This window comes from Ochlerotatus camptorhynchus, unplaced genomic scaffold (assembly GCF_037179485.1).
Source record: "Ochlerotatus camptorhynchus isolate MF236.1 unplaced genomic scaffold, CSIRO-AGI_Acam_v1.1 ptg000150l, whole genome shotgun sequence".
Lineage (NCBI taxonomy): Eukaryota > Metazoa > Arthropoda > Insecta > Diptera > Culicidae > Ochlerotatus > Ochlerotatus camptorhynchus.
This window is the reverse complement of record NW_027040640.1, coordinates 386506-411774: the sequence shown is the minus strand read 5'-3', so window position 1 is coordinate 411774 and position 25269 is coordinate 386506. Positions and strand designations below refer to the sequence as shown.

Sequence of the window (25269 nt, the reverse complement as noted above, 5' to 3'; positions counted from 1 at the left end):
GCAAAGGTCTTCGAATCACCGATATCTCACAAACACTCTCGAATAAAGAGGATACCCACGTAAAAGTAAATTATGGTGAGTGATCTGCTTAAATGGAATATGAGTGTCAATACAACAAGCAAAAAGTCATGCTTCTTGCCCTTCGGCACTTCCTCGTTCTTTGCAAGATGAGGACTCCTCTTAGTTCTTCGCATATGTACTTTTATCTTCATGAAGATGCAAAGTGGTTGCCCTAATAAAATTGTTATGGTTATTTTGCGAAACGACATGCTGTCGATGTATCATCTAAACCATCTGTGGAATAGTTCTATTATTTGGGTTATCGTTCGTTTATCGTAATTTTTATTAGGGTGGTTCATTATTCATTGCGCATGTATTCGCCTAGGAGACGTAAGACGTCCACGTACCAAAACGCGGTATCAAGCAATAGCTCCTCAAGGTTGCATAATGGAAGTCTCGAGTATACAAGCCTTCATTTTGTGGCCGCGCTTCGACAACAAATTATGGGAGCAGTTGTGGAAAATCCAGGCCAGTCCCACAGGTGGATCGCGAAACAGTTTGGAATCGACAATTCGACCGTGTCCCGTGTGGTAAAATCGTTAAAGGAGACCCAGACGGTTGGAGGTTATGGCAAAACAGAATATAATATGTAATAGAAAAAAAAAACAAGATTAGTCAAATACGAGTAATATTTATTCTTAGATGTTTGTTTAAGTTGGTGCTACAAAATGGTGAGTTGACAATCTGGAAGAAGTGGAATACCTAGCCCTCCTTATAAGTTCCTACTTCACGCCTTCCCGAGTTATATGATAACAAAAGACTACCAGCTGAAACATGGACACAGCTGGGTGGCGTAGCCTGGGCAATGTTGCCAGTCCGGCAATAGCAAAGTGCAGAGGTGCGACGCGAACACTGGCGCGGTAACCATAGTCAAACCAGAGCGTCTGTTCACCATGGAGGTGCGGTTCAAAGCGGCGTCTGTTCTCCATGTTAGGAGCGGCTGATCACCGTCCTAGTGCCAGCGTGGGACTATAAACAGAGCTGTGCACGATGGTCCTCCGGCGAGACAGGGGGTTGGGGCAGGCCCAACAAGCCGCCCTGGAAAGAACATAAAGTTGCAAATACCGAAGAAAGAAATACGGATCGGAACAATCGGCACAGACCTACGCGACGAAATAAGGACTACGATTGGAAACTCGGAACATGGAACTGCAAATCGCTCGGCTTCCCGGGTTGCGATAGGTTAATCTATGACGAACTTCAACCACGCAACTTCGAAGTCGTATCACTGCAGGAACTTTGCTGTACGGGACAAACAGTATGGAAAAGCGGGCATCGAGCGACTACTTTCTACCAGAGCTGTGGCACCACCAACGAGTTGGGAACTGGCTTTGTAGTGCTGGGTAAGATGCGCCAACGCGTGATTGGGTGGCAGCCGATCAACGCGAGGATGTGCAAGTTGAGGATTAAGGGCCGTTTCTTCAACTACAGCTTCATCAACGTGCACTGCCCACACGAAGGGAGACCCGACGACGAGAAGGAAGCGTTCTATGCGCTGCTGGAGCAGGCGTACGACGGCTTTTCGCAACGGGACGTCAAAATCGTAATCGGCGAAATGAACACTCAGGTAGGACGGGAGGCAATGTATAGACCGGCAATCGGGCCAAACAGCCTGCATGCTGCATCGAACGACAACGGCAACGATGCGTGAACTTTGCAGCCTCCCGGGGTATGCTTTTTCGAAGTACGTTTTTCCCCCGCAAGCATATCCACAAAGCCACCTGAAGATCACCTGACCAACACACAGAAAACCAAATCGATCACGTTCTAATCGACGGGAAATTCTTCCCCTACATTATCAACGTCCGCACGTACCGCAGTGCGAACAAAGATTCGGACCACTACCTAGTTGCAGTATGCATGCGCTCAAAACTCTCGACGGTGCATAACACCCGTCGAAGTCGAACGCCGCGACCCAACACTGAGCTACTACGGGACGCCGGAGTTGCCCAGAACTACGCGCAGCAGCTGAAAGTTGCACTACCCACAGAAGAGCAGCTTGGCGCAGCTTCTTATGAAGATGACTGCAGGGACATCCATTCCGCCATAGGTAGTACTGCTGCAGCGGCACAAGGTACTGCAATCCCGGACCGAAGAAATGACTGGTTTGACGGCGAATGCAAACTGTTAGTAGAGGAGAAGAATGCAGCACACCGCACGAGATTGAATGTGGAGCGCTACAGACAAGCGCGGAACAGACAAAACTAGGTTTTCCGAAGGAAGAAGCGTCAGCAGGAAGACCGAGATCGCAAGGCGATGGAAAATCTGTACCGCGTAAACGAAACACGGAAGTTCTACGAAAAGCTAAATAGTTCGCGCAAAGGCTACGTGCCGCAAGCCGATATGTGCAAGGACTTGGACGGTAACCTTCTCACGAACGAGTGTGAGGTGATTGAGAGGTGGAAGCAGTACTATGACGAGCACCTCAACGGTGAAGCAGCAGAAAACGAAGGTGGCACGGCAACAGACCTTGGAGCACGCGCAGAAGACGACAGGCTACCGGACCTTGATCTTCAAGAAGTTGAGGAGGAGATCGGTCGGCTGAAGAACAACAAAGCAACTGGTGTAGATCAACTACCAAGTGAGCTGTTAAAATACGGTGGTGAAGCCACTGGCTAGAACGCTGCACTGAGTAATTGCCAAAATTTGGAGGAGGAGATATTACCGGAGGAGTGGATGGAAGGCCCAATCTACAAAAAGGGCGACAAGTTGGATTGCTGCAACTACTGCACGATCACACTGCTGAGCGCCGCCTACAAGTTATTCTCCCAAATTCTATGCCGCCGCCTGTCACCATTTGCAAGAGAGTTCGTGGGTCAATACCAGACAGGATTCATGGGTACCCGCGCTACCACGGACCAAATTTTCGCGATTCGGCAGGTTCTGCAGAAATGCCGCGAATACAACGTGCCCACACATCATTTGTTCATCGAGTTCAAATCCGCATACGACACAATCGATCGAGATCAACTATGGCAGATTATGCACGAGTACGGACTTTCGGATAAACTGACGCGATTGGTCAAGGCGACGATGAAGGCGAGTGATCGAGTCCCTTTGAATCTCGAAGAGGGTTACGGCAAGGTGATGGACTTTCGTGTCTGCTATTCAACATCACGTTAGAAGGTGTGATCAGAAGAGCTGGGATAGATACGAGTGGCACGATCTTCAGGAAGTCCATCCAGCTTCTTGGCTTCGCCGATGACATTGACATCATGGCACGGATCTTTGAGACGATGGCGGAAACGTACATCAGACTGAAGGCTGAAGCTAGGCGGATTGGACTTGCCATCAACGCATCAAAGACAAAATACATGAAAGGAAGAGGTTCTAGGGAAGACAATGTTAGCCTTCCACCCCGAGTTCAGATTGACGGTGACGAAATCGAGGTGGTTGATGAGTTCGTGTATTTGAACTCACTGGTGGCCGCCGAAAATGATACCAGAAATTCAAAGACGCATTATGGCAGGGAATCGTGCCTACTTTGGACTCCGGAAGTTGACTGTCTACAAGACGCTGATTAGACCGGTGGTCCTCTACGGCCACGAGACCTGGACTATGCTCGTGGAGGACCAACGCGCCCTTGGTGTTTTCGAACGGAAGGTGTTGCGACCATCTACGGTGGAGTGCAGATGGATGACGGAACGTGGAGGAGGCGAATGAACCACGAATTGCACCAGCTGCTGGGAGAACCATCCATCGTCCACATTGCAAAAATGGGGAGACTACCCAAGTGGACTGGGCACGTCGTAAGAATGCCGCACGACAACCCAATGAAAATGGTTCTAGAAAGCGACCCAACAGGAACAAGAAGAAGAGGCGCGCAGCGGGCAAGGTGGATCGACCAAGTAGAAGGCGACCTGCGGACACTTCGCAGACTACGAGGCTGGCGAAGTGTGGCCATCGATGGAGACGACTTCTTCGGACAGCAGAGGACAACAAGGCCTTAGCCTGATTGGTAAGGTAAGTATGCAGTGTCTTTTAAATTCTGTAAGTGTTGCTGAACGTTTGATACGTCTAGGCATCGAATTGAAAACATTTATTCCTTTAAAATATAATGAATTTTGTGAAGCACAAGTCAAGAAATGTGGTGTTCTTATTTCAACCGCGTTTCTAGTATTATATCTATGAAAGTCACTTCCTCTTTCAATTAGATCACACAAATATCGAGGCAGCAAACCGTTAACTACTTTAAAAATGAATACCATAGTCAAATATATAATTCTTTGCTTTACCGACAACCATTGTAAGGCGTCTAGCATCAAAGTTGAGGAAGTGAATCTATTACATCTCAAAATCAAATGCATTATTTTATTCTGCAAGCGCTGTAATCTCGACATTTGTGTTGCATTGGACAGAAATAAAATGGATGGGCAAAAGTCTAGATGAGGAGAGATGATTGATTTGTATAGCTGTATTTTACTGACTAGTTAAATCGTTTTTCAATCGACATAGAATTCCATACTTCTTGGCAATTTTCTTCACGACATTGTCAATGTGAGAGTTGAAGTTATGTTTTTCAACAATAATCACGCCAAGATATTTAATCTCCCGAACGCGATCAATAGTCTCATTTTCAATTCCAACAGAGACGTTATAATATAGTCGATTCCACTAAATTACCATAAATTTAGTTTTACTTGTATTCAAATTCAACGTCAACCATCTACTTAGAGAACGCAAATCTTCATTCAAGTGTAAAACAGCATCCTAAACTGAATCCTTAGCTGCAATGAATAACACAGTATAATCTGCAAAAAGATTAATGTCGCAAAATCGTAAAACACGTCGCAAGTCATTAATATACATAATAAATAACAGGGGCCCTAATACACTTTCCTGGGGCACTCCAAGGTTATTCCCCACGGGACTGGAAACAGAATCAATAAAAACAGTCCGTTGAGTTCTGTCAGAGAAATAGCTTTCAAACCATTTATATGCAGCACTCGTAATTCCAAAGCGCTTGATTGATCTCAACAATAAGGGCCTAGAAATTGTTTCAAAAGCGCGTTTCAGATCCAAAAAAAACAGCAACAATTGTATTTTACACTCCAAGTTATTTTTCCACTTTGCTTATACCAAATTCAACGTGGTTTCACAAGAATGACCTTCCCGATATTCCGATTGTTCTGGTATCAACAAACTATTACTATTTAAACACTCCAACAGCTGGTCTTCAACAACTAGTTCTAATTTTGTCTCTATTGTGTGCAACATGCTGATGGGACGAAAATCTTCGGCTTTAATCGTTCCACCAACTTTTTGAATAGGGACCACCAAAGATTCCTGTCAAAAATAGTGATTTTAGTGACCATGTTACTTATAGTTGTATAAAAGTGACTAAAAATTTACCTAAGGGAAGAAAATTAGTCGTTCTGATGGCATACCATACAAATGTTTGATGTTTTAGACTTTTTAAATTAGATATCCATAAACACGATAGGAATATTCAAAGCAAATGATTCAATAGAAAGTTTATGACTAAACCTCCAAGCTTCTACTTCCTAGAAAAAACATGAAAACCCGAGAATTATCAGGGAATTTTATTTTTTCTTAATATACCAGGAAGTCACAGGTAATCTTATCATTTTTCAGGAAATTTAATAATTTTCTTGCTAAGAATGCATTTTTAAATAAAAACATTTAATATTCCTAGTTATTTTCATTCACACATTGAATTTTATAAATCCAAAATGGATTAATCTTCAGTAACTAATACATTTTTAAAATTCAGAAGCTTCAAATGATTTTTTTTTTGGTTCTAGAAGATGCATATATCCCACAAACTTTATAAATTCTGAACTGAAAAGAAATTTTCAAGAATCTGGAGTCAAATTCCTTGCAAAGTTTTAAGACTCATGGAATTTTATTATAATTTCTAAGCACCTTATTCCACGGGAGTTCTAGGAAAAAAAAAATCTAGGAGCAAAACATCAACTGCAATCTGCTTTTATGGTAGTTAGTTCTGAGGAATTTTAGACTTAATGTGAAGCCTAAACCTAAGATAGTAAACTCCAAGCGAATTTTCATGAGAAATCTCCGTTGAATATGTAATGGACTATTTTGAGGACTTGAAAACTTCTGGAAAGTTCCCAAAATAAGTCTCAAGTTAATTAAATTGCCTTGATTGTATTGTAGCTTGAGAAACTGATGCTCACAATATTCCCCTAAATTCCAAAAGTTTCCACGATTTTCCTAACGATCATGAATCTTCTGAAAAGTGTTAATAATTCACTGAATTTCTCGAAAACTGATGTTTTTAAAACTGCCCAAAATATTTCTCAATTTCCGTAAAATTCTGTAGACTGCCATGAATATCTTATTATTTTTTTTATAAGAACCCATCATTTTACTGGAATTGATTCAATTGCCTTTAAGTTCTACAACTTACTTAAGCTTTATAAGGTTTATAATCGCTCACGGAACTTTGTCTTAAATCACAAATTTTCTCTGGAAATCCTGGACATCTCAGAAGTTTTCTATGCTTTACCTTAATTTCTTTAAATTGATCAAATGTTCCGGTAAATTTTCTGATATATATTATATATATATAGAAGCTTCAGGGAATTATTCTAATGTTTTTGGATCAATCATAGAATTCTCGGAATATATCAAAATTCTAAGAAACTCCTTGTAAGTCGCGGCAAACTTCCTTAAGTTAATCACCCATATTCTTGTTTTCATTCGAACCGTATTTTCCATACAAAAAACTTTTTTTTTTTTGTATGGAAAATATGGTTTGAACGAAAACAAGAATATGGGTGAATATGATTTTTCTGATGTTTTCTGATCTTCTTGAACTACTCGGAACTTCACTGAATATAACGAAACAATCTAAAAATATCTAAATTTCTTAGAAGTTATCTGGGAGTTCTTGAAAATATCGGAGCGTACTAAAAGTTCTGGTTTTTTTTAAATAATGGAACTTCGTTGATGTTCTCTAATCAATTTAGCTAAATTTTCAATTTATTTTTAGATTTTGAAATTTCCTTGAAATACTGTCACATTTTCCAGATGTTCATATAATTTTTATCGCGTTCCATAAATTTTCTCTCAGCAAACCAAAGTTTCTGGAAATTCCGGTTTCTGCAATTTCCTTGAATTTTTTAGAACTGTCCTTTTATACAAGTCTGTTGAGATAAAGACTATTAATGGTAGTAACCTGGAACAAGTAAGTGTGTCTGCCTGTATTCGCGGAAAGCGGTTCGTGCTTTGCGCTGTATATATTCCTCCAGATCGTAGTCGGGACGTAGGTGTTATCGATGCCCATTTAGCTACTCTTCGTTAATTACGTGATGCAACTCCAGATGATGACCTTTTGCTTGCTTGTGGTGACTACAATCAACCACACATAGCATGGCATTGTCTTGATGATGGAATCTTAAACCTTGATCCTTCCACGACGTCTGCTGCCAGTGCTGCTCTGATGGATGGAACGCGGCTTCCTGAATATCCGGCAATACAACTCTATTCGCAATCACCTGGGGCGCATCCTAGATTTGGTTTTCTGTGATTCCGATTGCAACATTGTAGTTAACGAAGCGGTGTCCCCATTGCTGGCTATTGATTTACATCATCCACCGATTTTATTCTCTTTACCAACTCAATCCGATTGTGTTGACCGTGTGGAATCCCTTGATGCTGGTGAACATACGCTCGACTACTCAAAAATCGACTTCGTCATGCTCAACGAGTTCCTGATGAGCTGTGATTGGAGCAGTATTCTGGCAACAAATGACGTCAACGATATGGCATCACAATTTTGCAACATAATTTGCAATTGGCTCACCGATAACACTCCAAGACGAAAACCTCCTATATCTCCTGCTTGGAGTTCTCCTCTCCTGCGGCTTTTGAAACGCGATAAAAATTCCTGGCAGCGTAAACTTCGCCGACATCGAACTTCTGAAACGAAACGCAACTTTCATCGCGCTTGCAACGCCTATCGTAAGCTTAATTCAACCCTATACAAGTCATATGTCTTGCGTGTCCAGACCAATTTACGTAGAAATCCCAAGAGCTTCTGGAAGTTTGTGAACTCCAAGCGAAAATCGTCGAATATTCCTTCATCCGTATTTTTTGGCGATTTGGAGTCTACTTCTATGCTCGAATCGTGTGATCTATTTTCCCGCCACTTCAGTTCTGTTTTTTCGGATTCAGCCGCCAACGCAGATGAAGTAGAAAGAGCGGCTTGCAATGTTCCTGAGGGTCTCATCGATTTGCGTACATTTGTGGTTAGCAATATGTATGTCGTTAAAGCTGTTAGGAAGTTGAAGAAATCTGTTTCACCGGGTCCTGATGGTGTACCTGCAATCATTTTTTGCCGCTGTGTTGCTGTTTTAGCTGATCCCCTAGCTCGCATCTTTACCGCTTCGTTGCACCAAGGAGTTTTCCCCGAAATATGGAGACATTCCTTTATGTTCCCTGTCCATAAGAAGGGCGACACACGTGACGTGACAAATTATCGTGGCATAACAAGTCTATCTGCAGCTTCAAAATTATTCGAGATCATTGTGAACGATGCTATCTTCTTTCATGTCAAGAGCTACATTTCAGCAACGCAACACGGATTTATGCCAGGACGCTCAGTTACATCAAATTTGCTGGAGTTCACCTCAACATGTATAAATCACTTGGAAAATAGGGCTCAAGTAGATACCGTTTATACCGATCTGAAAGCGGCATTCGATTGCATCGATCATGGTATTCTTCTTCGGAAAATGTCTCGCCTGGGAATTTCGGATGGTTTGGTTGATTGGCTGAAATCATATCTTTCCAACAAAACACTTCGTGTCAAGCTGGGTTCGTGCACTTCATCACCATTTGCTGCAACCTCCGGTGTTCCCCAGGGCAGCAATTTAGGACCATTGCTGTTCACAATCTTCTTCAACGATGTGACGCTCCTCTTGCCGAGTGGTTGTGTGCTCATATACGCCGATGATCTCAAACTATACATTGTTGTCAAGAACGTCGAGGATTGCCGTCAGCTCCAAGCAATGTTAGACCAATTTGTTGATTGGTGCCGCTTAAACAAGCTTTCCGTCAGTATATCAAAATGTGTGGTCATGACATTTAATCGCACAAGAACGCCAATCGTATTCGATTACTCAATCGATGGATTTGTACTAGAAAGAGTAGAACAAGTAAGCGACCTAGGTGTAATGCTGGACCCTAAACTTACGTTTGACTTAAACCGTTCAATGGTAATCACTAAGGCTAATCGTCAGCTTGGTTTTATATCAAGAATCTCAAGAGATTTTTCGGATCCGTACTGTTTAAAAGCACTGTACTGTTCACTCGTTCGTCCGATTATCGAGACTGCATCTGTTGTTTGGACTCCCTACCAACTTTCCTGGAACATCAGAATAGAACGTATCCAAAAAACATTCATTCGTCGAGCATTAAGACAACTTCCTTGGAGAGATCCACTAAACTTACCTCCGTATGCTGAGAGATGTCGCTTGCTAAGCATGGACACGTTACAACGACGGCGACAAATTCAACAGGCAACATTCGTCGCGAAGTTATTAAGTGGGGAAATTGACTCTACCCACTTACTCTCTTGCTTGAACTTTCGTGCGCCAAGCAGATTTCTACGCTCAACGTTCCTATTGCGTCAAGACTCACACCGCTCTTCTTTTGGACAACATGAACCTGTTACGAGTATGATTCGCACGTTTTCTACAGTTGAAGAGTTGTTCGAGTTTAGGGAACCTGCTGCTCAATTCCAGAGACGTATTATTAACTCCAGATACATTTAGTATTTGTTATGGCTTCTGGTTCATTAAGACTTATTGTCAGATGGATGTATTAAATAAAAATAAAATAAAATAAAATAAAATCTGATCTGTCTTGATGTTCTCGGAGCTTCCTTAAAACTCTCAACTCTAATGAAGATCTCGGTTTTGCATTTTAAATAAATGGAATTCTCGTAAACACCTTTAAACTTCCTGGAATTCACTGGATTTCATTGAAGTTCCTGAAACATTTCTGAAGTATTCATAAATTTTCTGAAGGTCTCTGTGCTGAACCTTTCGGAACATCTTAAGGGTTCTCGATTTTAATTCAGCACATCATGGAACTATCCTGAATTTGTCTAAGCTAACGCTTAAAGATTTTTAAACCAATTCAATAGTCTGGGCTAAAGTTTCAGGGACTTCCCCTTAAGATCTCTGGAATTCCCCAAAGATTTCTAGATCTACCTTCTCTGAGATCAATAGAACTTCATTAAAGTTTTCACATTTTTGTTACTACGAAACGTTAAGACATTAAAAATGTTGTGATCTTAGTCTTACTTAAATGAAGTAAGAGTTCTACTTCAACATTTAATGGATTTTATAGTAAAGCTTTTCCTTTAAAACTGATTGTCATGTCTGTGTTAAAAACATATTCAAAATGTTTGCGTTAAAAACATATTTTTAATGCGTGTTGCGTTGATGTAAATTTGACAGTGCGACAATAGATTTAACTATCACTTTAACGTACCATTTGTGGGATGCTGTATAGACTGAATTCATTAATCGTATGTATGTTGTGTCCAATTTGACAGAAATTTTACATATTCACTTTGATTTGCCATGTCGACTTGTTGATTTGATTTTGATCGAATTTCAAATCTGTTTGTGATTAGCTTGATAGAATCCGTTTCTTTTTATTCAATATCAGAGCCCTGCCAATCAAGTGGGCAGAAATGAATCATTCTTGTCATGTTCTGGGTAATAACTTCCTTTCATCTCTTCTGAAATAGAAGCAAATGAAAAATCCTAACTAATATGAATCAACCAAGTCAGTTCAATCAATTTCCTGGAATCCCTCGAGCAAAAAAAAATATGGAAACTAATTTGCAACCTCTGACAACCTCTTTTACCTTCCTTTATCCGCAGGTGATGCAAAAACCCTTCCTTTCACTTCGACACAAAAGCTAAATAAAAAACCAAGAACGAAGCGAAATGGTGAAAGAAAACTAATTTTCAAATCCCTCATCGAGAAGGACAGCAGCAGTAGAGAATCATCAGTTAAAGCTTCCCCATAGAGGGCAACATCATCGGTCGGTATGGCAGCTGCTACTAGCGCTACCGTTCGGATGTTGTCACGGTACCAGTTTCACATGGATGAGCAGGTTGTGAAAGAGGATTTCAGAATAGGAAATTAACAAGGAAACCACCGACGACACCGACGACGACAACGACGACGACGACGAAAGTGACGATGACCAGCTACGTGCTGATTGCACAAATTAACCCGACCGGTACCAATTGGACCAACCCAGCAAGCGATACCAGTTGAAACCTCCTCTTCGAGTCTGCAGCGATTGAATCGTCCACGGTATGGCTATGGTAATTATTGTCTTTTACTTTCAATATAAGTTAATTAAATTTTCGAATTGATTATGATTTCGACGGTTAAATGTACGGTTGTCGGGTAAGTTTTTCTTCCAGTGTTATTAGTTCTGGGTACGTCGATGTTTGAAAAAAAAATACGGGAATCAAAACCAGATTTTAACAGAATCCAAGTCACGGTAGAGCACCACCACGTCGGTGATACAGCAAGGAGTTATCATGAATGTTTCATTTTTTTATTCGTTGTTGACGGCTACTGATGATGGAACACCAACATGTGTAGTGTTTTTTTTTGTCCTTAGGCACTATATGTAGTGTCGGTCGGTTGGATAGCGAGGACGCGGGTGTTTGAGAAGCGTTTTAACAAGCGAATGTGAGAAGTCTGTCAATCTGATGCCAAGGTATTTTTTTTTTCTGATAAAATGGCAGCTTGCGAAAGGTCATGGATTTACGTGAAGATTATTTTTCAGTTTGTTCGTTAGTAGGATGTGCGTGTTAAGATGGATGACTATTGCAGTGATGTACTCTAATCCAGAATTATGTATTCTTCTTTTTCTTCTTGGCATTTCAAGCTTATTGCTTATCGCATGTTAAGCTTATGGCGTACTCTTTACTTAGAGTTCTAGATTTAACCATTTTTGCATTTGCATAATTGTGTTGCAAGTAAAATCATTCTCTATGCCCAGGGAAGTCGAGAAATTTACCAACTTGAAAAATGCCAAGATCGGACTGGGAATCAAACCCAGCCATCTGCAGTATGGTCTTGCTTTATATTTGCGCCTTTACCGACGGAGCTAAGGGAGACCCCAATTATGTATTCGTTATTTTTTTTAAATTAAACTCAAATGTATGAATTAGAATTGATAAACGATTTGTTTGTCCCATATGTGCTGAAACAGTAAATAACGACTCACGTAAACTGGCTCTTATGCTCACAAATATTTCCCCCACCTATCTACAGTATTTAAGTTACCTAGCACACCTTTTCCTCCGCTTTTCCAACTCTGAGCGCCGTCAAGTGTCTGTACGTGAAAATACAATTTTTACGACCCATTCCCATTACATCACGTCCGCATCCCCCGCCGGGATGGCACCCGATTCTCGAGTGGAACAACATTTAGGTACATTGCGGTGGCAGCACCCTTACAAGAACTCATCTGCGCCGGATTTCATTACCCCCCACGAGTCAATTAAGTGCGCGCAGTTCCAGCAGTCTCGAATAAAATTCCCATAATTCCTTGTTATGATTTCGCCTAAATAGCCAAAAGCGGAAGATGAAACCATTAAATGCCCCTAGTCTACCGTCATAAATAAGCATTAACTGACTGACATCAAATCAAATTTCCTCCCAGGGCGCGCCACCAAAAAAACGAGCTATACTTTACGAAAGCACCGAAGAATGCTGCTGGCTAATCGAATTCTACGAAAAGTTAGAAGACGTCACACACTTGCTTCGAACGGTTAGGAAGGTAGCTATGAGAACATAAACATGGCTGCATCTCATCCCCACATGCGATGGATGATGGAGGAGTGAATCCCGTACGCATCCGATTTCCCGGCTTAGGCTTACCCGTGCCAAAATTTAAGACGAAGCAGAAGATGGTTCATAAGGATCCTAAAGCGAATTCGTGAAATAATAGCTAAAGGAGATCAAGGATATTCGTTGTTGGGTGCTGAGTTGTTGTTCACAGTTGATACACATCACAATCAATTAAGCTTCTTTTCATCCGCACTGCCTGACAGGATGGACGATGCTGGAGATGGGCTGAAATGTCGTAACCTTTTCAGAGTGTCTTCATATTTCATCCAAGTAAACGGTCATATGCAGACGGCTGAGTATCAACTTTTCGAATAGCTTCGAGATGGAGGACAAGAGGCTGATGGGGCGATAGCTTTTGGCACTGGTAGGATCTTTGCCAGGCTTGTGTATTGGAATCACTTTGGCTAACTTCAAGCATGCAGGGAAGTAGCCAAGCTCCAAACATTTGTTGAAGATAACGGTAAGATGGTTGAAGAAGTCAATACTCAAGTTTTTCAACTCGAGGTTGACTACACCATCCAATCCCGCAGCCTTTATGTTTTAGTACTTCTAATAGCTGCTATCACCTCATCAGCTGATATTCTACTATGATCATGCACTCTACGGGGGTGCCAGCCTAGAGTCATTGCCTCCAGTACGGTAGGCCCATGGGGGCTCACCATGGTTTGGCCAAGATTACGTGAAATCACAAAATGTTGGCCAAGAGCATTGGCCTTTTCAACTGGGGTTATCAGTAGGGATGGGTCTTAAATCTGGTCAACAGAGGAAAGCGGAGGGGTCGGCCTCGACTTATTTTTCAAAATTTTGGTCATCTTCCAAAATGGTTTTGCACAATCTGGGAGAGAGCGAATCTTTTTGGTAAAGTCGTTATTTCTGAGATCCACCATCCTGGCCTGGATAATTTTGGTTAGCCTATTGACATTGGTCTTCAAGTGGGGCAGCCCAGAACGCTGGACCTGCCTACGAATGGTGTTACGGAGCCTGATAAGATCTTTGGTTGGGCTGTCAAGGTTCAGAGTATGACTCACCTGTCTGGATGCTGGTACGTGTTGCTCCCTGACACGGGATATCGCCTCTTCGATGGCTTGCAGACACTGATCGACTTCTTCATACGACTCCGGTAGGACGTCGTAATAGATTGCTGTGCCCACACAGCGCTGATACTGCTGCCAGTTGACCCGATGGTAATTTCGCCGGGAAACTTGAAACCTTTTGGCCGAGGAACCTGCTTCGGCCACCACCGGATAGTGGTCCGAGCTCAGTTCCTGATAGGCGATGGGTTGGGAGATGTTATCGCCAATGTTGCTGATGAAGATGTCGATGGTGACATGGTAGACCGCGATGATGGTGATTGGACCAAGTGATGTGCTCACCTCAACTCCGATGGCTTCGATAGTTTTCAGCTGGAAGCTTGGTAGTAGCCGGCAGCTGATGTTCCGCCTCGCAGCGATGGCCACTCCCTCTCTCCCGGAGCTGGTGCGGTCAAGCCTTACGAGCCGAAAGTCGGGAAGGAAGACGTTCAGCTCGGGCTTCAAGTGAGTCTCGGTGATGACGGCTATGTCGATGTGCCGTTCGTTGAGAAAGTCAACAAACTCAATGTTTTTGCTCTTCAAGGAGCACGCATTCCAATTTAAGATCTTGATGGCTTTACGGTCCATACTTAGTGACAAGGGACAGGGCAGCATGTAGCTGTTCAGATCGAGTCTTGCAGGTGCGCATGATGATGATGACCTCGGCCACGAGCGTCACAAGTTCCTCCGAGGTGAACGGAGAATCGTCGACAGGATCACCTGAGACAGCAGCAGCGTATGATAAACCAGGGGCGGTGGATGAACCTGAAATTGGCTGGACCGCAGCAGCAGTGAGACGATGCTGAATTGTCCGACTGTTGGGAACCATTTGAATACTCGCATGGTTGGCTTGTTGGTTGTTGAGCGGAAGCAGGGCTAGGTTCAGAACATGTCGACGGGGCTGGAGAGCTGGGTACTGGACTTCCGTGAGTACAGGAGGCGAACGATGATTACGGAGGCGACCGACCTGGTTGTTGATTGTAGCTTTCCGACGGATATTAATAAACTCCACTCGCTTGGGACGTCCGCGATTGGAGGCTTGATGGCTTCCACCGCAGTTGACACACGTTGGCTCTATGTCATCAACTTGCTCACCGGACGCAGTTGAGTGAGTTCCAGCACACTTGCCGCAGTTTGTCTTCATATGGCAGTTTTTGGTGCCATGGCCATAGGAGAGGCAGTTCATACACTGCGTAACATCACGATGTTGAGGTTTGTAATGCTCCCAACTGATGATGACCTGAAACAGGTCCCGGCTTTTGGATCTCAGAGCCGCAAGACTGGTGGATCCCTTCGTGAAGTGCACCAGGAACAACTGGTCACGGAAGCTGGTATTGTTGATGGAACGGTGGTTCATCTGGAACACAGCCTCAGGTTGGAGCCCAAGCCGCTCCAGTTCGGACTTCACCGCAGCCGCCTCGAACGACGGTAATCCACATGATTTTGGTACCGATGCTGCAAAGCTTGAAGCGTGGCAGCAGCTTGTGTTTTACCAGTTCGGCACCTAGCTTGGCAACATCCTTCACCGGCGTGAAAAGCGGGGGAATCCACTCTCATCTTGCAATGGGAACGGCGTCACCATCGTCATTTTCATCCGGGAGTACTGCATACTGGTTGGCTTGCAGTACTCGTTTTCCGGCGTCATCCTGCGACGCGCTGGGCTTGATTAGCACCTTCTTTGAAGGGCCCGCTGCTGGCTCATTGGCACGTTTACGCACCATTTGTTTCGTGTTTGCAAGTTCAAGTAAACTTGCCAGAAGGCAAGAAGGTGGCGACACTTCCACGGCGCAACGCGACAGCACAAAACGAAACAAAATCGAAACGAGATCTCGAGCGAAAAATACGGACTGAACAGCTCAACAGTCGAGCAAAGAATGAGTTCTGAAACGTTTAGCGTTAGCGTTGTTATGATATACTTCGTAGATTGGATACTATATGGTATTTCACCTGAAACGTTTTCCCCAACAAACGATGCATTTAGCACTCTAATAGCTGTGAGCTCCATCCTGGATAATAGGGCTACGGGATGTAATGTCAACCAAACCCCTCACTTTGGCCTATCAAGCAAATAACTCATTCATTCAGCAATAATACACAATATGAAAAACTAACACCACATCTGCTGCAAAATTCTAAGCCGTAAATCAATTGCCTATTTTTGGGACAAATTTTGAACATTTATTGTTATTTAAAAAAAAAAAATAATCAAATTCTCTTAATTTTCGATTTCTAGGCGGCATGATCTTGCCATATTATTGTACTAATGAAAATCTACGCTTCGGGGGTCATCAAACAATCTGATAATTGCATGAATTGAATAGACTTACCTTTTTGTAACATCCTAGCCTAATAAATCAACATCACACTTTTCATTCTTATTACAAATTAAGAAGATTTCACTTTAGGAAATCTTTAGAAATTTAGGGACATAATTTTGAGACGTGTTCCTAATTATGGCCTACGAACTTTATTTGATAACTTTGTACCAATATCGGCGTATTGGCGTGGGCGTATTCGGTTCGCGCGAAGTTTTGTGTACAAAAGTTGAAAGGCCCGTTTCAAATGTTGCGAGTATTATTCATATGTTCATTTTTAGTAAACAGAGTCCTGCTGTTGTGTCATTTTTTGTCGAGTGAGTGAACTCAAATCCACCCGTGCACTCGTCTATTATGGATTTCATTTAGGCTACTATCCGACGCTGCTCCATTTTCGCACGTTGTTCATCCTCAAGTGAAAAACGGCTCCGAAATGATTACTGAAGATCCTACAAACGATGGTACTTAAGATGAAATAAAAATTGAATTCATTACCGGAGACGAAGCTTTCAAGATGTGGTGCACATTGGTTGGATATGGTGCGGATCAGACCCCTCCATCTACTAGTGAGCTGTCGATATTTCGATTTTGGACATAGTTATGGAAGTCCCCAAAACACCTAGCGAACTATCTCTATCACAAGATAGCAATCACAAAGAAGTTTCTAGATGAGATAAACGTCTTGTTTCGAAACTGCGAAAGGAAATGAGGCAGCTGCAAAGGAGGAAATCTAAGAACGAAAAACAAGGAGACCAAGCTAGGATGTATCCTGTTATATTCGATTAACTGAATAATGCTTCGAGAAATCCTAAAGCTAGGCGAAATCATCCAGAAACGATTAAATTTGCGTCAGGAATATACCGGTCCTTGTACGTACCGGTTTGAAAATCAAATCAATTAGTTCTACCGCACAAAAGTACTGTGTATGGGTATCACACAAATATCCGAGTACAACCAGGTTTGAATAAAATACTTCAATCGAGAATGAAGATGCAAGTGGAAGAATTCACGAAAAATGAGGATTAAATGGTGATGGTTTGTTTAGACGGAATGTCTATTAAATCTGAACTAACATAAAGCAATATCTTTAAAGCAAAACCACAAAACGGCATGCAACTTTGAACTGTACTGGGATATGCATGCAAATTTTACTTTATTGCCATTGGACAAAAATTCGATAACGATCAAATTTTCGCGAGATTTTTCATTAACCTCTAAATAAACATTTCAAAAGGTCCTATCTGCATTGAACGATTCTCTTCATCGACTTTCTCTTTCATTAATAACTCAACTTCAAAAGCATTCCCTGCTGTGTCCAACGTTCTAAGCATAAGATAGGACCTTCTGCTATCAACATGTGTGGCAAAATAGCACCAAATGAATTTGCGTACACGTGGTTATCAAAAGAGAATGTCGATGAAGAGAATCGATCAAAGCAGATAGGACCATTTGAAATGTTCATCGAGAACTGTATTCCCAACAAGATTCCCAATCAACCACAGTGGATTGTTTTGATTTTTTGACGTAGGACTACGTCTGTAATTTCTACATGGGGGTACATTTTGTGAAAACCGAAAATGGAACATGCAACGAAATTATGAAAGATTTTGAACGTTAATAACTCAGTTGCCCCTGTACAGTTTTATCACCAATCGATCAGAAATATTTCTACGCATCGATAGCAATGCTTCCGACTGTTGATTTTCAACAAGAAACTATTAAAAAAGGGGTAAAGGTCAAGCATTGTCCAAAAGCGTCGAAATAAATAACAAATTCAACAATAACGTACATGCATATGCTGCTTCCCCAACAAAGTCACCAGGCAATCGTTTCTAGACGAAAAATGTCAATGTATCATTGCTGCTTCCCCAACACTGTCATCAGAGAGTCGATAGTAGACGAAACAAGTCGAGGGGGCATTCGCCTCCGATCTTCGGGCGTGTGCGAATAGGGAGGATGCAATTGCGTAACATTTTGCACACTGATCGCCATATTCAGAACCAGACGCCCCCAACGACCCCATCTTTTGATCGATTATTTTCATCGACTTTCTGTTTCGTTAATAACTCGGCAGCAAACACATTCATTGATACGTTTGTCGTTCTGGATGATAGAAGAGCAAAGCGGAAATATTGCGAAATGTTCGACATTTTCGAAAGACCACAAAAAAACATGAAATTACACTATTTTCTATGCATGCCTAAAAGTTCAATTATTCATTAATGATTAATCGTAAAGATTTTCCAGGTATTCGATTAAATATTTATCGAATTTTCAATTAAAAGAGCGCGTAACCAACATCACTTTTTATAATTTAGTCCGGTCACGACACCAACTTGTTGAGAGAAGGAGTTTAACGAGAAAAACTAAAAAGGGGAGGAGCTTTAGCTGGGTGGACACTGATATTCTGCGGCCTTCCAACCTGTCGCAGACACCAGTTCAACCCCTGTCCAGCAGCAGACGGGCCGAGACTCTTGCGAGTACCCAATCATTGAACCGAAGAATATGGGATTGTCCGGTCCGATTTGCTGATCCAGCTGCTTACACGGCATCATCATCACCTTTTAAAGGCTTTAAACCCTTTTCAGGGCCACCAAGATTTTCCAAAAGAGTTAAATTTTGAACATGGCCCAACTAAAATTCATAGCAAAAGGTTCTTTTCAGGGCAATCATGTATAAACAGAGAACTCCGCTCAAATTCTATTCCTACACAAAACACAAGCTCCTGCTGCAGTTAACAAATAACATGTATTATATCAAGAGCTAATTTTCATTACGTCGAATGTAACAAAGGTAAACAAAGTCGAGCTATCAGTGTCAATCGATGCTCCTGCTATTACACTATATACTGTCCGAATATAGGATCACATCCCATTTTTAAATTTATTTACCAGTCGAATTACTTTTTGACGTAATCACCTTCCGATCAAAATAGTTTTCGATGTTACTTAAGTCACCCGATTTCTATGGAGATGCCGTTTGCCTTAAGTAACAGCACTGAGAAACCCGTGAAAAGTGTACTTTCGTTGTTTTGCTTTCTCATTATTAAAGTGAATAAATCGAACTGTTTGTTGCTAAGATGATTTCGGTGGTCCTAAAATGATGAATGGGCTGCACGTAAGGAGACGTAATTGATAATTCTCCCGAATATCCTGGTAAATACACTTTGACTTAAGTAACAATAGGGGCCACCAAACGACGTATAATAACTTTTGACTCAAAAACCAGTATTTCTTAGCATGAAAGCTAGCGATTTGCCTTTGTATGATTAAAACCCGGCTGAATATGTTAAACATTGCTATCACTATGAGATTATATGTGTTTAATTGGAAATAGGAATAACTTTTCGGTCATCAAAACAAAACTTTATTTTTCTCGGATCGGTGCGAATGTTACTTACGACATAATGAAAATTTGCTCTTGATATAAGACCACGTAGTCCTACGTCACCAATGCGTACTACCCCATAGGGCTGGGCTGTCCCTTGTTTTTCTGACAGTTCTGCGGGAGCCATCATCCATGTCGAGGAGAACAGGTACGGAAGTGTGAATTTGTCATTTCTTTCATTCTTCCACTGCGCATATGCAACAGTGAGTTTGACGTCAAATTCGCAGTTCCATTGAAAAGCGAGATAATGAAAGAGATGGCCAGGTGCACATGGCCGGATCTGTTGTCTATGACATTCAGCCAACATTCCATTTGTCATGAGATGATAGTCTGCCAATTTTACTGTGGCAATTTGTAACCTACGTGGCGCTAGTGAGCAAGTGATTTCTAACGAATTTTGGCATGAAAATTTACACAACATTTTTGATAAAATTTGTGCTTTCCTGCAGGGCACTAAATTTTTCAAGCTCTAAAATAAACTCGAGTCTTGTTTCTCTCATACAATGTGTTCAATGCTTCGTTTCTATCCAGTTTTCCATGCTCGGTAATGGTGGCCTGTTTGTATGAATAAATGTATTCTTCACTGTGCTTTTTGATACTATCTACATAAGAGAATAAAAAGAAACCAATCGTTGAGATTTTGTTTAAAATCTAACACTGCTTCTTCACGGCCTAACGGATTCCTAACATGCCATTGAAACGCCAATGAATTTACTTTGGCCTATCGGATGAAGATAAAGATTGATCCGGATCCGGATGAAGATAAAGATTTCACCGAAGCTTGAAAAAAAGACCAATGGAGCGACGGGAGAAAGAGATACAAGCAATTGAACATTTGTTTGTGGACGCCGACTGAGGTTCTAGAATGCTGCGAAGCTGTTCGACTTTAACAGAAAAAAAGCCATCAGTCTCTTCGTCGCATCGATTTGGTCGATTGACGCCCTGCTTGCTTGAATGTCTGTCTGCGTATTTAATCTTTAGGCCACACGTGCAAACTGCTTACCAAATTCTAGATAGAGCTGGAATTAGGGCGTAGCAGCTTTTGTAAACAATGACTTCTCTTGGTGATTTCTAGGAATTAAAGGCATGACCACGTAAAGCAACATAACCGTCGGGTAGGGGAAGTCTACTCCTACCTGATAGTGATCTTGATTTGCGTTGGCGAGCCTTGACTTTTTCAAAATCATTGAAAAAAGTCATTGTTTACAAAAGCTATTACGCCCTAATTCCAGCTCTATCTAGAAATAATGTATTTTTTTGGGACATTTCGATGCCTTCTTCGTTCTGAAATACTCAGCTATAGAATTTTTGGCAATTGCAGAATAGAAATAACAACAACGCATAAAAACTTCGCCAAATATTCGCAGTACAAATGTCGAGCCCATGATTTTGCTGTCAACTTCTGTTTGTCGTTGCGATTTGGAACTGTTTTTACTTTATACGACTTCAGCCTTAAGCGCTGTTTTGATTTTTGGACAAAACCAGGTGAAATTCACTATTTACGAGCCACCGTTCGAACAGAGACGTTCGATTCCTTTAATATCATCTTCTTCTTTCGGTCCATAACAGGATCACTTCTCGATTTCTCTCGACCGTCATACGTTTCGCAAATGATTTGAGCCCACCGTGAACAGTGCAGTTAGGTAAATCATTTTTTTTTTCGTAATTTCCCGTTAGTCAGGATTTGTATTAAGTCTGTACAAAATCCGCTCGCGCACGTGTTTTTCATTCGTCGCCATCTTGAACACTAAACATGGAATGTAAACACCAATCATAGTCTTTTTCATCAATGACTCCCAGCTAATGACTGAGGTATAGCGAAATTTTTCACTCCTACGTGCAATATTTCAAAATGGTGTCCGGATTAATGTGGATACAGACCTTATATCAATCAAACTAAAAACAATTTTTGATGATCTGTTCCCCAATTTTAATGTTAAAACTTGTTATTGATTTGATATTCTCGTCTACTTGGGTACATTTCCTTCTACGCGTGAACCGTGAACTATACTTAGTTCGCGACTGCCAAGCACGAATATGGAAACAGATTTTTTTTTCCAAGAAAAAACCTTTCGAACCATGCCACCGATTCATTCTCAAATTAAAATGTTCATCAATGTTAAAACTTTCCCCATTCTGTGAGCAACCCCGCGCCTCCACTAAATCAACCATTTCGTGGAACATCACTCCATTTATGCCACAAAAGGGGAATCTCATCGAAGTTGTTCCAGTTTGAAAGCTTTCTGATTGTTTTCTCCCAAACCGTTCACTTCCAGTTTCCACCGAAACACTCAACTTTTGCACACAAACGCACATACATATACAATATGTCAGTCGACATTGACAGCGCTGGTCGGTCAATTGACCTGAAAGGTGAACTAGCGATAAATGAAAAATTTTCAATCAATCAACCAATCACTCGACGGGGCAGCTCTCATTATCAGTCAGTAGTCAGTGTTCAGTGACCTACTACAGTGTGGTTAACAATTGGTTTCCCCTTAGCTGTTGAGAGTTCGCAAAATTCAATCATTGTTTTTTCCCCACCTACTTCGTGGTGGAACAAAAGCAAAACCTCAATTTATTTTAAGTGCGACCTTTCCTGGTGAGCGTAAAAAGTTCATGTTGATAAAAAAAAACTACATTCCAATCAATAATGCACAACAGTGTCGATTGATCCTGTGTCCAAGTATCGGATAGCCCAACAACAATGAATGGTTCGATGCGAAAAAAATTGGAAATATTTTTGCCTCGGTAAATTGGATCCCATTCATCTCGCCAAGAGTGCCGACCGGTCGGGTTGGTCGGTTTTTTGAACCGAAAGTGTTCTACATGGACGCTGAGACAACCTGAAAATTGAGTAGACTCATTTTGGCAAAAAAAAAAGTAGAAGGGTCTGTGCCTAGGGGCACGAACGGAAGTGACGTATGACCGCTAGTGGACGGAATAAATGTGAAGAGCATTTAGTTATTTTAATTGATTGATCATCTATTATCTCAACTCTTTCCGTTTTTGAATTGTAAATTCAATTTGTAACATTTTTTTTTCAAAGAGAAAGTTGATTAAGAGCATCAATCAAAATCACTTGCACCCCTGCTTCCAAGTTTGGTTACAAGATTACAACTCTGGAGAGCATTGTGTGTGGTCGTTGGGGGCTTGTGGTTCTGAATATGGACAAACAAGCACAGATAAATTCTATTCCAACTCTTTACTCTTGATGGCCCTGAAAGGGCCGTTTTATTGAAAATGACATCCATGGCCACTTACGCTTTGCGTGTTTAGTGTAGGTGACAGCATCACGGACCTCATTTTTCAGGAACACCTTCAGCACACCTCGTAGATCAGACCGGAGATACGTGTGACACCACCACGGCGAGCCAGACGACCGATGGCGGTTATCTCGAAGAACTTTGCGATGACGCTTGGCGCCTCCTTTACCAGACCTTTTTCTCCTTTGCCACGACCAGTCAATTGTTGCTTGTTAGGTGTGAAGGAGTGGATTAGCCACCACCTTCCTACTGCTGCTATTGCTGTGAAAATGAGCAAATGCCTTTTTTTTTTACTTTAAATGATCTATATTTCTTGAATTTGTGTGGTTTACATATAACAAGTGACACAGATGCGTCGTTTCAACTTTAGTTCCTTTGAAATTTAAATTATTATTAATTACAGTTCCTAGTCCTATCAGGCCTGTTTTAAGAATGACCACCTTGGTGGGATTGGTTTGTTTCAAAATTGAAAAAGGAGACTTCTTATAACTACTATTTACAGCTATAACTAACCTACAACTACTATATATACCTAATCTACTATATACAAATTACTTATCAAAGCATGTTCTTATAAATAACATTTTTGTGCAAATTTGTGAGCTAATGTGACATTTTGTGACATTTAAATGATCTTTATTTCTTGGGCTGGCCATTCTGGTTCTGCTGGTAGTTCCGCCAGGCCTCATGGCGAGCATTCAGGTCTCCACCAACAACGAAGCGGGAACCGGTACGGGTGATGGTGGCCAGGTCTTTCTTAAATTTAGCCGCTAGTCCACTGCTGGCGGCACACTGTCGAGGGCAGTAGACGGCGATGAACTGGACGTATCCAGTCGCCGACTCCCCCTCCACACCAAGGGCCTCGATGATAGGGGTGCGGATATGGGACAGACTGCGGTATTTTATCCCGTTTCTGACGATGATCGCAACACCACCCCCCCCCCCCCTGGAGCTGGTACGATCAAGCCGATTGATATTGTGGTCCGGTAACCAGCAACTGTCACCGGACGTGAGGTGGGTCTCGGTGAGGAGGCCCACGTCGATGGTATGCTTGCGGAGGAAGTCCGCAAGTTCGATGGTTTTTGATCTTAAGGACCAACGTTCCATGTGACTATGCATAGTGGTTTAGACGCCATAATGCATAGCCAGTTTCACGATAGTTTCGAACTGTTCGTTTTTGTTGGTGCACTTGCGGAAAGCGCTTGTAACATGGACGATGTTCCAACACTCGTCCACCGAGTACATACCTTCTAGCGTTGGCGGTGTTCTCCAGAATCCAGGGGGGAGTGGAATTTGTTCACCGGCCGTTGGTTGGGGGGGGGGGGGTGGTGCGGGTTGCACTCGCGGTTGCTGGTTGGTTCGAAGAGGCGGTATATCGCCTGGCCCGAAAGTCGGGGACTTATTTTTCTTACGTCCTGGTTGGTTGGAGGTCAATGCATCCTTTCGGATACGCTTGAGCTTCTCGCGTTTGGGGCACTGCCTGTCAGAGCCCTGATGAGCACCGCCACAGTTGACACACTTGATAACCTCAGGACTGTCATCTTGGCAGTTGGAGGAGGCATGGTCCTTGGTGCAGAAGCTGCATCGTGGGTTGATGTTGCAATTTCGGGTGCCGTATCCGAAGTTGAGGCAGCGCTGACACTGCGTTACATCGCGGTGGCCACCACGGTAGGACTCCCAACGGATGATGACGTTAAAGGGCGAGCGGATTGCTTGCAACGCATTAAGCGTCACCGTCCCCTTCTTGAAGTGTACCAGGAAAAGGCAATCCTGGTACTTCCTCTGGCTTTCGTTCCTCCTCTTGATCCGAAAGACGGCGATGGGGGCCAGCTTGTACCGGTCTTTAATTTCAGCTTCGATCACCTTCGTTTCGAAATTCGGAAGGCCTCGGATGACTACCTTAAATGGCTTGTCACCCGGGATGTCGTGTGTGAAAAATTCCACTTTGGAATTCTTCAGCGAAGCCAAAGCTTTGTTGTAGTCCGCTTTGGTGTGGAGGATGATTTTCGTGCCAATCCCGCACAGCTTGTACTCGGCAGCGACGCCAAGGGATGCCATCTCTTGAGCCAACTTGTCGAGTGGTACTGACTTCACCACCAGAGGTGGAAATTTCACTTTCGGACCGTTCTGGCCGCCCGTGGCCAAGTTTTTAACGGACCCGCCGAAAGCACGGACGTCACTACCGTTGATTGCTGTGGCGTTATCCTGGGGACCACTATTTCTTGGGGTATGGACACTTCCACGGTCGGATGCGTCTCTCTTCGTCTTTTTGCCGCCTTGGGCAGCGTTAGA

At 42.4% G+C, this 25269-nt stretch overlaps 1 protein-coding gene across 1 annotated transcript in view; it reads left to right on the top strand.

Moving 5' to 3' along the window:
* The window catches only part of sNPF-R (short neuropeptide F receptor), a 437511-nt gene that overhangs the window by 405932 nt on the left and 6310 nt on the right, over positions 1-25269 (top strand). The window contains exon 3 of the mRNA XM_065221931.1: positions 10944-11396. The gene's annotated coding sequence lies outside the window, so the exon portion shown is untranslated. The remainder of the gene's footprint in view (positions 1-10943; positions 11397-25269) is intronic.